General features: G+C 47.1%; 1 long non-coding RNA gene across 1 annotated transcript in view; it reads left to right on the forward strand.

Annotated features, from left to right (window-relative positions):
• The first annotated feature begins 1,875 nt into the window (after positions 1-1,875).
• LOC141125218 (uncharacterized) overlaps positions 1,876-15,388 on the forward strand; it is a 33,969-nt gene continuing 20,456 nt past the window's right edge. Inside the window, exon 1 of the long non-coding RNA XR_012241375.1 lies at positions 1,876-1,992. This is a non-coding gene — a long non-coding RNA (uncharacterized lncRNA). The remainder of the gene's footprint in view (positions 1,993-15,388) is intronic.

Genomic DNA, 15,388 nt, shown 5'->3' on the forward strand with positions numbered 1-15,388 from the left:
CCAAAGGCATGCTCCACTTTTTTATATACTTCTCCTCCATTGAATGAAGTTAAGGAAATCTTTTCAGTGACACAAACACCCTGCCCAGGTGATCCCACTCAGAATACAACATCTCTTCTAAGACCAGGTTCACACTGGTGCGACACGACAGCCGTCCTACTTTGGATCCGGCTTTGCCCTGCGACTAGAAGCCGACATGCGTCCGACTTTCAATGAACGGGGATCCAACTTGGATCCCCGCCAATACCAGTCACTGTGTTTGGTATGAATCTTGAGGGGGAACTCCGTGCCAAATTTTAAATAAAAAACCAGCATGGGTTCCCCCTCCAAGAGCATACCAGGCCCTTCGGTCTGGTATGGAGCTTAAGGGGAACCCCCTACGCCGAAAAAACGGTGTGGGGGTCCCCCCAAATCCATACCAGACCCTTATCTGAGCACGCAGCCCGGCCGGTCAGGAAAAGGGGTGGGGACGAACGAGCGCCCCCCCCCCCCTCCTAAACCGCACCAGGCCGCATGCCCTCAAAATGGGGGGGAGGGTGCTTTGGGGCGGGGGGTCGCCCTGCACCCCCCACCCCAAAGCACCTTGTCCCCATGTTGATGAGGACAAGGGCCTCTTTCCAACAACCCTGGCTGTTGGTTGTCGGGCTCTGCGGGCGATGGGCCTATCGGAATCCGGGAGCCCCCTTTAATAGGGGGGCCCCCAGATCCCGGCGCCCCACCCTATGTGAATGAGTATGGGGTACATCATACCCCTACCCATTCACCTAGGGAAAAAAAGTGTCAATAAAAAAAAACACACTAGACAGGTTTTTAAAGTAATTTATTAGGCAGCTCCGGGGGTCTTCTTCCAACTCGGCGGGTCTTCTTCCGACTCCGGGGTCTTCTACCGACTTCGGGGGGCTCTTCCTTCTTCTCCGCGCTCTCTGCTTCTTCTCCCGATCTCCGGTATCTTCTGCCGGGCTCCTCCGCTATCTTCTGCTCTTTTGCCAGCTCTTTTGCTAGCGGTGGCCGTCTTCTTCCCTCTTCTCTTCTTCCGATGTTGACATGATGCTCTCTCCCACTGTAATGCCGTATGCGCGGTCCGCAATGACTTATATAAGGAGGGGGCGTGGTCACTGGGTGATGTCACCTGGTGACCCCGCTCCTTTTTATGTCACAGTCCCATCATGCCCCCAAAGCACCCACCCCCCATGTTGAGGGCATGCGGCCTGGTACTGTTCAGGAGGGGGCGCTCGCTCGTCCCCACCCCCATTCCTGACCGGCCGGGCTCGGCTGTGCTCGGATAAGTGTCTGGTATGGATTTTGGGGGGGACCCCAACGCCGTTTTTTCGGCATAGGGGGTTCCCCTTAAGATCCATACCAGACCAAAGGGCCTGGTATGCTCTTGGAGGGGGAACCCATGCTGGTTTTTTATTTAAAATTTGTCGCAGAGTTCCCCCTCAAGATCATCTGAGCACAAGTCGCATGCCAAAGTCGGATCATGCGAGAAGGCGATCCGACTTTGATCCGACTTCAGTGATAGTCAATGGGCTGAAGTAGGATCAAAGTCAGACCAAAGTAGTACAGGGAGCATTTCTAAAGTCGGAATGATTTGTGTCGGACCAGTTAGGATGGCTCCCATAGGGAAACATTGAAATTCACACGTCATGCGACATGAGCTCCCAATGTCGGAGCGTTTGTCGGACCAGTGTGAACCCAGCCTAAGAGAGGATGTGAGGGAAAAGCCTGGGAATTCTGTGGAGGACATAATGATCCCAGTGGCGGAATTATGGGGATCGCTGAGATCGCCATGGCGACCGGGCCCCTTGCTGCAGGGAGCCCTTGAGGGCCCCCTGTACTCTTCGATAGGAGGAACGGCTGAGACTGAGCTCCTCGTTTGTCAGCCGAACTGTAATCGGCACTGACTGTGCAGGAAGCACATCAAAGTGAAAGCAGTGTGTGCTGTGCTCTTTGTCTCCCCCTACAGTGCAGTACCCGGCAGGAAGAGCTAAGGTAAAGGTCTGCAGTTTTTTATAAGAATATCTATTTACTGTATAATGTGTGTGTGTGCATGTACGTATATGTGTGTGCATTAGGGTGACCACATTTCCACTGCCATTCAGGGACACCCCCCCCCCTTTCTTGAGGGACCTGTTTCATGGAACAAACTTTTGCCAATTACCAGGGGGTGGAGGCAAATGACGGATGGGTGGTGGTGTGGAATTTGGCAGCGGGTGGTTTGTCGAGCGAATGGCTGGTGTTGGCACTTTAATTATCCTGACACTATGCTTGATATGGTGTCAGGATGATCTAATCACATTATTTCTATTACTGCATTATAATATATAATGAAATAGTTCAACTCACCATAATGCAGAATCAGTGGGAGCCCTGAGCGTGTCACTTGCCACCAGATGCAGTGTGTCCAATTTGTCCACTGCAACATTGCAGTCCCGCTATAAGTCGCTGTTTGTCACTATTACGAGTACAAGAAAAATAAATAAAAATTCCATAAATGTTCCATGTAGATGCTATAAACATATAAGCGCAAACCAATCAATATACGTTTATTGGGATTTTTTTACCACAAATATGTAGCAGAATACATATTGGCCTAAATTTATGATTTTTTTTTTTTAATTTTTTTATTGGATGTTTTATAGCAGTAAAAAAAATATTTTTTTTTCAAAATTTACGCTCTTTTTTGTTTATTGTGCAAAATATGAAAACCGCAGAGGTGATCAAATACCACCAAAAGAAAGTTCTGTTTGTGGGAACAAAAAGGATATCTTTTATTTTTATTTGGTTACAGCGTTGCATGACTGCGCAATTGTCAGTTAAAATAACGCAGTGACTTTTTGCAAAAATGGCCTGGTCATTAGGGAGGGGTAAATCTTTTGGAGAGCAAGTGGATAAGCCAGTTTTGTCTCATGTTTCAGTGTAGCAAACATAGGCAGTAGACATGTACAAACCCACTGATAGCTGTACATTGCCCTCTCCCTCCTGAGCACTGGTTTATGGTCCTCTCACAGTGATTTATGATTTTTCTAGCACGGCCAACATGGAGCATTTCAAGCTGGCAGGTTAGGGAGGGGGGAGGTGAAAAAATGGACTGACAAGGAGGCTCATTCATCTAACAGACAGCTTTATAGAACTTCTACAAGTCCCTCTGACAATCCAGTGTGTCCCCAGCGATTCTCCTTATGTTGTGGGCAGAGGCTGGTGGCTCCCCCCCTACTAGAATAACACTCACTGTGCGATCGGGGAACATCCCTGGTGTCAGCTGCTCTGTGCTGTGAAGGGTCAGGTGCCCAGTAGAGATCCCTGTGGAGACTGGAAGTGCGGTAGCAGAGACTCTTCTTTGGAATGCCGTGAGTGGGGCCCCCACTGACACCTGGCCCAGATGCCGTGTCACTTGCCAGAGGATGAAGGAGGTGGGAGGGCATCCAGCGTGGTGGAGAGCACTAGGCGCGGAGGAGGAGGAAGTTAACTCCTCCTCCGCTTTGAGTGCTGAGCAGGGAGCCGTATTACGTCACTGGTTGCTACACGCCAGGTGGCTGTAGCAACCAGTGGCCAGTAGAGTATCAGGTGGAGGTGGAGGCGGAGGCGGAGTGAGCACCAGTGCTACAGCAGGGTTTGCTCACTCTGTCAGTATCATTCCGGGACACTGTATTGTCCCGGAATGAAGGTGCCCGGGACCCGGGACAGACCTGCTCATTGCGGGATTGTCCCGGGCAATCCGGGACACGTGGGCACCCTAGCGTGCATGTATGTGTATGTATGCATGTGTGTGTGCGCATGTATATATATGTGTGTGCATGTATGTGTATATATGCATGTGTGCATAGGTATATGTGTGTGCATGTATGTATATATGTGTGCATGTATGTATATGTGTGTGCATGTATGTGTGTGCATGCATGTGTGTGTGCATATGTATGGGGTAAGTTCTGGGCAGACGACGAGCGGGCGGGGGGGTGGGGGATTCACAGTGGCAGCATTCGATGGCACAGTTGCAGCATTTGATGGAACACTGGCAGCATTTATTGGGCACACTGGCGGCATTTAATGGGCACACTGGCGTCATTCGATCGCACAGTTGCAGCATTTGGTGACACACTGGCAGCATTTAATGGGCACATTTGATGGGCACGGTGGTGGCATTTGATGGCACAGTGGTGGCATTTGATGGCACAGTGGCAGACTTCAATGGGCACAGTGGCAGTGTTTGATGGGCACAGTGGCAGCATTTGATGGGCACACTGGCGGCATTTGATGGCACAGCAGCAGAGTTTGATGGGCACAGTGGCAGCATTTGATGGCACAGTGGCGGCATTTGATGGGCACAGTGGTGGCGCTAGATGGCACAGTGGCGGCGTTTGATGGGCACAGTGGCAGAGTTTGATGGGCACAGTGGCAGCAATTGATGGGCACGGTGGCTGCAATTGATAGTTTTTTTTCAGAATTTTTCAGTTTGCTTGCGCCCCCCTAAAAATTTTGAGCACCAGCCGCCACTGGTTTATATGTGCATTTATAAGGATCCATGCTCAGATCGCTTTTCAGAGGCATTTGACAGCCGGTAAAGAGGCAATATGCCTACTGACGGCCTGTTTTAACCCCTTAAATGCATCATCACTATCCCGCAACTGTATGCAATGCACACAGTTGCAGGGTGGTTGCAGTGCAGCCCCATTCACCTAGGGGTATACTTCAAGGGTGCCCTGACTGGAAAAAGATTGAGAAACACCGACATAGAGGAACCCATCTCTCCATTTTCCTCCTTCGGCCGCTGAATGCCTGTGGGAGGGAGAGGAGGAGAAGCGGGGGGAATGGAGAAATCGGTTACTTTATATGCAGCCACCCACTTGTGACCGGGCCCTGGTGTTCCACCATCAGGCTCGGAGGAAAGAGCCCTGTCCGGGGGGGGTCAGGGGGGCCCTCCATGGTTTCTTGCATCAGGGCCCTGAAGGTTCTAGTTACGCCACTGAATCCCAGAGAAGAATATTTAACAAAAGAAGCTTCAGCAGGTGGCAACTTGAAATCAGCTTGAACCAGCCAAGGTGTATGTGAAGTCCTCCTTTGTGACAAAAGCCGAAGTCGATGCCCCTGCAGTTGCCACAGTACTGCCGCTGGCCCTCATATGCACGCACACTTCCACCGCCATCGCAGTGGTGGCAGCCAAAATAATAAAATAAAAAGAAAAAAAAGAAAGGGGAGACTGGCAATAACACAGCCTCAGGAGTCCTGTAATGTTCAGCATCAAGCTGCAGCATTAAAGAATACCCACTTCCGGACTGCCGCACGACGATGTACGTCCAAAATTTGTCGGCGGATATCGTTGTTATGGCAGCAGCTAGCTGACATAACCCCAGTATCCCCGTTTTCGTGCGGCGGACGGCTTTCTGATAAAAGTGGTCCCTGCGGCGGATTCAAGGCAAGATTACTTTTATCGGTGGCGAGAGAGGGGGCCCCCCCGCCATGATCCGGTGCCCTCCGCCACTTACCGGAGCCGTCGGTAGTGGCGGACGCGATCGCGTCCGTCTCCCTTCTGTGCCTGGAGACGAGTGAGGCTAAGATGGTGCCCACTCGTCTCCATGACACTGCTGGGCGGAAGCGACGTCAAAACGCCTCTTAAAGGCATATTTTTTTCAATGTTTTTTAAATAACTATTTTTTTTTTTTAATTGCATTTTAGTGTAAATATGAGATCTTTTTGACCCCAGATCTCATATTTAAGAGGTCCTGTCATGCTTTTTTCTATTACAAGGGATGTTTACATTCCTTGTAATAGGAATAAAAGTGACACAATTTTTTTTAAACAGTGTAAATAAATAAAATAATGTAAAATAAATAATAATAATAAAAAAAATAAAAATTTGTAAAACCCCCCCGTCCCGACGAGCTCGCACGTAGAAGCCACATGTGAGGTATCGCCGCGACTGGTAGAGCGAGAGCAATAATTCTAGCCCTAGACCTCCTCTGTAACATAAAACATGCAACCTGTAGAATTTTTTAAACGTCGCCTATGGAGATTTTTGAGGGTAAAAGTTTGACGCCATTCCACGAGCGGGCGCAATTTTGAAGTGTGACATGTTGGGTATCAATTTACTTGGGGTAACATTATATTTCACAATATTAAAAAAAATTGGGCTAACTTTACTGTTGTCTTATTTTTTTATTCAAAAAAGTGAATTTTTTCCAAAAAAGTGCGCTTATAAGACCGCTGCACAAATACAGTGCAAAAAAAAGTATTGCAACAACCGCCATTTTATTCTCTAGGGTGTTAGAAAAAAACATATATAATGTTTGGGGGTTCTAAGTAATTTTCTAGCAAAAAAAAAAAAAACAGTTTTAAACATGTAAACACTTAAAATCCAAAACGAGGCTGGTCCTTAAAGCGGTTGTATACCCGCTGTCTTTTTTTTTTTTTTTACACCTGCAAGGGAAGAGGCATAATGAGCTAGTATGCACTGCATACTAGCTCATTATGAGATACTTACCTTAGAACGAGGCGCCGGCATCTCACCCTGTCCACGCCGAGGGAGCTGACATGCGCGCGGGAGACTTCTGCCCGGCAAGCTCCGGAGTTTGCCGGGCTGTCAGCCGAGAGTCCCCTGTGCGCATGCGCCGCTGCAGTCAGCGGCTCATTGCGAGGGGAATATCTCCTAAACCTTACAGGTTTAGGAGATTTTTTTTTACCTACAGGTAAGCCTTATTATAGGCTTACCTGTAGGTAAAAGTTACAAATAAAGGTGTACAACCACTTTAAGTGGATACATAACAATTTACACCACTGCCCCTGGTGGTGAAAACCGGGGAGACACCCTATAGCAGACTAATGCCCCGTACACACGGTCAGATTTTCTGACGGAAAATGTGTGATAGGACCTTGTTGTCGGAAATTCCGACCGTCTGTGGGCTCCATCACACATTTTCCATCGGAATTTCTAATACACAAAGTTTGAGAGCTTGCTATAAAATTTTCCAACAACAAAATCCGTTGTCGGAAATTCCGATCGTGTGTACACAAATCCGACGCACAAAGTGCCATGCATGCTCAGAATAAATTAAGCGACGAAAGCTATTGGCTAATGCCCCATTTATAGTCCGACGTACGTGTTTTTTACGTCACCGTGTTCAGAACGATCTGATTTTCCGACAACTTTGTGTGACCGTGTGTATGCAAGACAAGTTTGAGCCAACATCCGTTGGAAAAAATCCATGGATTTTGTTGTCCGATCAATGTCCGACCGCGTGTACAGGGCATAACAGAGATCCTCTCTTAAAGGATAAGTTCACCTTTTTAAAAAAAATAAAAATAAATGCACATCTTTTTGTAGGTAAAAAATGTGCATTTTTTTTTATTTGAAGCCTGGAAAGCATAACACCCATGATCAGCAGATTGTGGGTGCTATGGAGGGCTCGTGCAGGCTCTTTGTGTAAGCTGTTTGGCTGCGGGACCCTGTGGTTTTCAATCCACAGAACTTTCTGAATGAGTGATGCGGCTGGGTGGGTGAAGCCCCGCATGGCCACATTCTTTGCAGAGTGCGGGGGGAGAAGATCCCCTGCCGCCTGTGACATCAGGGAGCCCGGGGAGGTGCGGGGGCCGGTGGATTTTTAAGATGTCACATGTTATACCCTGAATATGGGTATAACATGTATTATGTTACAAAAGGTGAACTTATCCTTTTAAAAGACCCTATTACTGCAGGGACACTCACCAGATTTTGCCTCAGGATCTGGTTAACAGACCAAGGGCCCAATCTTCACCCATGACTTTGGGCTATCTCACTTTGGACCCTCAGGAACTCGACCTCCCTTCCTGGGGTCCTCTGCCCTGGACCTATATAGCAGCGGAAGCACCTTGGTCAGTTAAAGCTGCACAGGGTCCCATATCCACAGAGTCCATCGCCGATTGGCCACATTAAGGGCAATCCCTGATTAAACTTCCATTCCCATCATAGCGGGACCCAGGTACCATCCATCTTAGTGTACCAGCTGCAGGAATGGATCCAGCCGACCAATCTCCTGAACCCCGCTGGAATCACTTGAGAACCTGGTACTACCATGCAGAGAGCTGCACTTCAGTGACCATCACCTTTTAAACATTGATGAAAAAACGGAGGAGCTTCCTGAGTAGGAGAGGTTATATAGGGGGACTTCCTGTCTTGTTTTTTCTTCCAGTGTCCATTCACTTATAGGTGTTGCATACCCCAGGTAGACATGATTTTATAGCCTGATCTGTGTCCTGTGATGTGCTACCTTGAAAGGGATTATATTAGCACTCTGCTGAAGAAGATAACAAATGCTTATCATTTCAAACCTGAAAGTAGTGTTAAACCCTCAGTGTTTTTTAGTGAAACACACTGAGCAGAATAAAATAAACATTCCCCAGTAAATTGTTAAAATTCTTATTCCAGTACTTGCAGTTTACATCTTTTGATGCTGCTGGCTTCGGCTCACTCCTGGCTGCTGTAACAGGACAAAATGTGGAAAATTTCAAAGGGAATGAATACTTTTTCAAGGCACTGTATATACAGTATCTCACAAAAGTGAGTCCACCCTCACATTTTTGTAAATATTTTATTATATCTTTTCATGTGACAACACTGAAGAAATTACACTTTGCTATAATGTAAAGTAGTGAGTGTACAGCTTGTATAACAGTGTAAATTTGCTGTCCCCTTAAAATAACTCAACACACAGCCATTAATGTCTAAACCGCTGGCAACAAAAGTAAATACACCCCTAAGTGAAGAGATACTGTATATTATTTTAAATAAAAAAGATGTTATACTTACCTGGTCTTGCACAGAATGGCCCCTTACTTTCTCTTCTGGAGTATCCTGCTATCCGTGTCCACTAGTCCTCTTCTGCGTGTGCCCCCATATCAAGTCACTTACTACGGGGGCACACGTGCCCGCATGCTCCGGAGCTGGGCTTTGTGTGTTCACAGACACATACAGCACAGCTTAGCCCCACCTCCTGCACCCTCCTCACAGTATTTGACTGACAACAGCAGGAGCTCTCAGCTAAGCCGGGCATTGGGTTGAATCAAAGGAGGAGCCAGGTAAGTGTTAGAGAAGGGGTGGGGGGGAACTAGTATTGAATTTTTTAAATTTTTTTTTACTCAAATGCAGAGAATGAACCATTTTAAAGGATTTAATATCACTTTAACGTCCATTGTCACATTTGCAGGAGGGAGTTTATTTAATTGAACCAACTGGTCATTCTTCTTTTGAGTGATGGGAATGTGAAGAGGGGTGTTTAGCATCTGGATGGGCTTTGTTCCAAGCAACAAGGTGGTAAAGCGTTTGCAGACCAAAGGTTTTAATAAGGAGACACATTCGAAATACGCATATTAGAAGAAAGGTCTAATGCGTAAACCACTGGGTTAATCCTGCAAAGAATATGGAAAGGCCCAATAAACCAAGGTGCGAACTTCAGAGAGGGAACACGAAGTTGGAGGTTGCGAGATGACAGCCAGACCCTGTCTCCAACCTGGTAGGAAAGCGCAAGCAAGCGTCTGCGGTCAGCATGGAGTCTGTACCTATCATTAGCATGTCACAAAGCCTCCTGGTCTTGTGCCCAAGTGGAAAAAACACTACGGAGATGCTCCTCTAATGCAGGAATACTCTGCAGAATAAATGAGTCAGGCAACATGGAAGGTTGGAAACCATAGTTTGCCATAAACGGGGACAACCGGGAAGCAGAATTCAAGGCACTATTGTGAGCAAACTCCGCTCACGGTAAGAGGTCTGACCAGCTGTTATGATGGTCAGAAATATAGCAACGTAGGAATTGCTCCAAGGAATGATTGGCTCGTTCTGCGGCCCCATTAGACCGGGTAATACGCAGAGGAGAAAGCAAGCTGAATTTCCAACTGTGCACAAAAGGCTTGCCAGAACCGGGACACAAACTGGCTACCCCTGTCCGAGACAATCACCTTGGGTAGTCCATGTAAGCAAAAGATCTCCCGAGCAAAAATGGAAGCCAGTTCCTTAGAAGTGGGCTACTTCTAAATACAATGGGACATTTTCGAGAACCGGTCAACCACCATAAGGATAACTGTGTTGCCCTGGGAGTTGGGTAACTCCACAATGAAATCCATAGACAGGTGGGTCCAGGGCCTCTCTTCATTGAGTATGGTTTGTAGGAGGCCCACTGGAAGGTGTCTTACTCTGAGCCCACATAGAACAGGCAGCTATGAAGGCGGTTACATCAGCACGTAGACTAGGCCAACAGAATTGTTGGGAAATGGCCCAAAAGAGTTGATTCTTCCCAGGGTGGCCAGCAGCCTTGGGAGAATGGTAAGTCTGGAGCACGGCAGTACGGAGACTCTCTGGGACAAAGCAGTGGTCACAAGGTTGCTCAGGAGGAGCATGGACCTGAGCAGCAAGAATTTTGTCACCCAAAGGAGAAGTGAGACTGGTGCGAACCGTAGCGAGAATACAATCAGGAAGAATCACAGGAACCGTAACCAACTCCATCTTGGAAGTGGAGGAAAATTGTAGTGACAAAGCGTCAGCCCTTACATTCTTAGTACCGGGTAAGAATGAGACAATGTAATTGAAACTAGACAAGAAAAGAGCCCATCCATCCCTTCTGGCAGAGAGGTGTTTAGCCTCAGACAAGAATGTGAGGTTTTTATGGTCAGTAAGAATGAGAACCGGCACAGTGGTACCTTCGAGGAGATGTCTGCATTCTTTCAGGGCTAAAATGATCGCTAACAACTCTCTGTCACCAATCTCGTAATTGCACTCTGAAAGTGACAATTTCTTGGAAAAGTAGCCACAAGGATGCATAGCGCTCTCAGAGGTAGGACGTTGAGACAGAAGGGCGCCAACTCCAGTCTCAGAAGCATCAACCTCAAGGATAAAAGGTAACGTAGTATCAGGGTGTGCCAACACAGGAGCAGAAACAAAGGCAGCCTTGAGACTCTCAAAGGCCTTAATGGACTCCGGAGACCAACTCTGTGGGTTACCGTCCTTTCTGGTCATATCAGTCAGGGGCTTGACCAGAGACAAGAAGTTACGAAGACATTTCTGATAATAGTTGGCAAAGCCAAGAAAATGCTGCACAGGACGTAAACCAACGGGGCCACTGTAGGACTGCTGAAAGTTTCTCTGGGTCCATCCAAAAACCAGCAGTGGAAATGACACTGGAATTTAACCTGTTCACGATGGAATTCGCACTTCTCCAATTTACAATAGAGATTGTTCTCTCTTAGTTTCTGAAGCACACGACAGACATCTCTGTGGTGGCTCTCCAGGGACTTGGAAGATATGAGGACATCGTCGAGATAAACCACCACACATATCTGTAACAAATCTCGGAGGACATTGTTAATAAATTCCTGGAAAACTGCCGGGGCGTTACAAAGGCCAAAAGGCATTACGAGGAACTCATATAGGCCTGTTCTGGTATTAAATGCAGTTTTCCACTCGTCACCCTCCTTAATCCTCACGAGATTGTATGCCCCTCTCAAATCAAGCTTCGTGAAAACCGTTGCTCCGTTGAGGCGGTCAAACAACTCCATAATCAACAGAATCGGATAGGCATTCTTAATCGTGAAACCCCATATAATAAATACAAGGTTTCAGTTCACCACTCCTCTTCTTCACAAAGAAGAAACCAGCACCAGCAGGAGACGAGGAATTGGATGAAACCTCGAGAAAGTGCGTCTGCAACATACTCCTCCATGGCCTTATCCTCCAAGACCGACAAAGGGTAAACCCGGCCATGAGAGGGTATGGCACCAGGTTGAAGGTCAATTGCGCAATCATACGACCAGTGTGGAGGCAAACTACTGGCTTGACCTTTGTCAAAGACATCGCTAAAATCGCGGTACTTCTCCTGTAGGGAGGAGAGTGAAGAGGTGCACAGGACCTTGGCTACCTTCTGGAAGCATGTCTTATTGCATTGTGGCGACCAGGAGAGAACCTCAGCTCAGAGCCAATCAAAAGAGGGGTTGTGCCTCTTTAACCAAGGATAACCAATAACCAGCGGAAAGGTGAGGAAATAACTTGGAATTGGATTATCTCATGGTGAAGAGCCCCTACGGCCATGGACAATGGAACAGTCTCATGAGTCACATGGGCAGGCTGTAGAGGTCTTCCGTCAACAGCCTCAATGGCAAGTGGAGTGTCACGCGGAATCAAGTGCTTAGATACAAAGGCGGCATCAATGAACAGGCCTGCAGCCCCAGAGTCGATTAGAGCCTGTATCTCGATGGACGACTCAGCCCAAGAAAAGGTAACCGAAACCAGGGGCTTATCCTTCTGGATAACTGGGGACGAAATAACGCTACCTAAGGTCTGTCCGTGACAGGACCTCAAAGTTCGGGCGTTTCCTGGACGGGTAGGACAGGACTTCAAAAAGTGACCTGCTTGGCCACAATAAAGACACAATCTCTCCCTCCTTCTAAGGGTTCTCTCATCCGCAGAAAGACGTCTGAAGCCCAAGTGTATGGGTTCATCTTCACAGACCGACTCGGTACCAGGAGGCATGGGTGGTGAGGGAGGCAAGGGTGGGACTGCAAAGTTCGGAGACAAATGTACAGGAGGCTTCCGCAAGCGCTCCTTAAAAGGGAATCTTTCTCTGAGTCTGGAGTCAATGAGGATGGCAAACGTGATCAACCTCTCCAGCTCAGTGGGTATATCTCAGGCTGCTATTTCATCCTTGATGGTATCCGAGAGACCATGAGAAAAAGCAGCCATGAGGGCCTCATTGTTCCAAGCAACCTCTGCTGCCAGAGTACGGAATTCAATGGCGTAATCGGCAACAGTTCTCGTACTCTGTTTGATGGACATGAGGCACTTGGCAGGGGAAATGGAGCATGCGGGAATGTCAAATACCCTTTTAAAGGAAGTCACAAACTATGGGTAACTCAAGACAACAGGTTTTTGCGTCTCCCATAGAGGGTTTGCCAAGACTCTCTCAGAAAGCAAAGATATCACGAAACCTACTTTGCTTCTGTCCGTGGGAAATGCCTGGGGCAACATCTCAAAGGATATCTCAACCTGGTTGAAAAACCCTCTGCATTGGACTGGATCGCCCTCAAATCGCTGGGGAAGTAGAGCGGAACCAGACATACCTCTTTTATAGAGGTAATACTCGAGGCGGGTGCCTGCACAGAGACTGGAGCAGCAGCAGGGACAGCCTGCAACACAGGTTGTCCCGGAGCAGCCACAGTGGGAGATTCCAGGTGAGCCGTGCGACTCAGGAATGTTTGTAACGCCACAGCAAACTGATCCATGCAGTGATCCTTCTCATCCAATCTGGAAAAAATATTACTATCAAGTAAAGTGCAAACCTCCTCCCGTCAGCAAGGGCGTTGAAGATGAAACGTGGCTGGGTCTTTCAGCATGACAATGATCCCAAACATACTGCCTGGGCAAAGAAGGAGTTGCTTCGTAAGAAGCATTTCAAGGTCCTGGAGTGGCCTAGCCAGTCTCCAGATCTCAACCCCATAGAAAACCTTTGGAGGGAGTTGAAAGTCCGTGTTGCCCAGCGACAGCCCCAAAACATCACTGCTCTAGAGGAGATCTGCATGGAGGAATGGGCCAACATACCAGCAACAGTGTGTGACAACCTTCTAAAGACTTACAGAAAACGCTTGACCTCTGTCATTGCCAACAAAGGATATATAACAAACTATTGAGATGAACTTTTGATATTGACCAAATACTTATTTTCCACCATAATTTGCAAATAAATTCTTTCAAAAATCAGACAATGTGATTGCGATTTGTTTCCACATTTTGTCTCTCATAGTTGAGGTATACCTATGATGACAATTACAGGTCTCTCTCATCTTTTTAAGTGGGAGAACTTGCACAATTGGTGGCTGACTAAATACTTTTTTGCCCCACTCTACCTTTGAAAATAGTTTATTCTACTGTATGTGTTCAATAAGTGCTCAAAAAAAAATTGTGAGTTGAACTTCCTATGCTCTCTACACCTGGTCTGTTATCAGTTAGCTTTGTTTCCAGCTAGCTCAGGTAACTACAAAATACCTTCCCCTGTTATGGAGATGGGAGGTGTTATGTAGTCCTAGGGTAACAAGACTCAGTACAATTTTCACCCTAGGTCACAAAGGGGTTCGATTTACTAAAGGCAAATAGACTATTAACTTTGCAAAGTGCAGTTGCCCTTTGCAAGTGCAGTTGCTCAGAGCTTAGTAAATGAGGTAAGGCTTCACTTTGCATAGAGTACCCAATCATGTGCAAGGAAAATTAAAAAAAAAAACTGCATTTTTGCTATACATGATTGTATAATGGAGGTCAGCAGACTTTCTGCTCATTTACTAAGCTCTGGAACAACCGCACTTTGCAAAGTGCACAGTCTTTTTCCCTTTAATAAATTCACCTCTGCGTGATAATGACACGATTACCAGGTTACAATAAAGGAAATAAGTGTGAAAAAAAGAAAACGAATGCAGCCCCATATCTAAGGACCAGTAAGCTGCAATGCTATTCATTTTTGTACTTTGGTTTAGTTATGCTTTAAAGATGAACTCCAGGAAAAAAAACAATGAAGGGGGCCTGTACCTACACTGCAAGGGTTAACTGCTTGTTTCTGTCTAAATCGGGGGTCTTCAAACTTTCTAAACAAAGAGCCAGTGGGAGGAATAATGCCCCATCATTGGTATCGGTGGGGGGAATAATGCCCCATCATTGGTATTAGTGGGAGGACTAATGCCCCATTATTGGTGGGAGGAATAATGCCCCGTCATTGGTATCGGTGGGGGGAATAATGCCCCATCATTGGTATTAGTGGGAGGAATAATGCCCCATCATTGGTAATGGTGGGAAGAATAATGCCCCATCGTAGGTATTAGAGGGAGGAATAATGCCCCATCATTGGTATTGGTGGGAAGAATAATGCCCCATCATTGGCATTGGTGGGAAGAATAATGCCCCATCATTGGTATTGATGGGAAGAATAATGCCCCATCTTTGTTATTAGTGGGAGGAATAGTAAGAGGACACTGTTGATGTCTGTTGGAGGACTAGTATTTTGCATAAGTGCCCCCCTATTGGTGTCAATGGGAGGAATTATGCCTTACTAATAGTATTGGTGGGGTGAATAGTGCCCAATGGGCCAGTTTGGAGACCACTGATCTATAGGATTTGAAAAAGCAGATTAATTTGCCCAATCCTCTGCTCCCGCAGGCTCCTCTGTGCTGCTTGACTGTCCCAGCAGTGTTTTTTCTCCCCCATGCTCCAGCAGTCTAAGCTCCACTAATGCCATAAAGACTGATTCTGGGTCCATGGCCCTGCATTGGAAATGAGGACACAGAGAGATGGCGAGACAGTCCACCACTGGAGCACAGGGGAGTGCCTTCTGACAGGGGTCAGGAGGATTGTAAAGCAAAAGTGCTTTTACTGGCTAAGCAAGTAGTCAAC

This window comes from Aquarana catesbeiana, linkage group LG01, assembly GCF_042186555.1.
Source record: "Aquarana catesbeiana isolate 2022-GZ linkage group LG01, ASM4218655v1, whole genome shotgun sequence".
In the NCBI taxonomy this organism is placed as follows: Eukaryota; Metazoa; Chordata; class Amphibia; order Anura; family Ranidae; genus Aquarana; species Aquarana catesbeiana.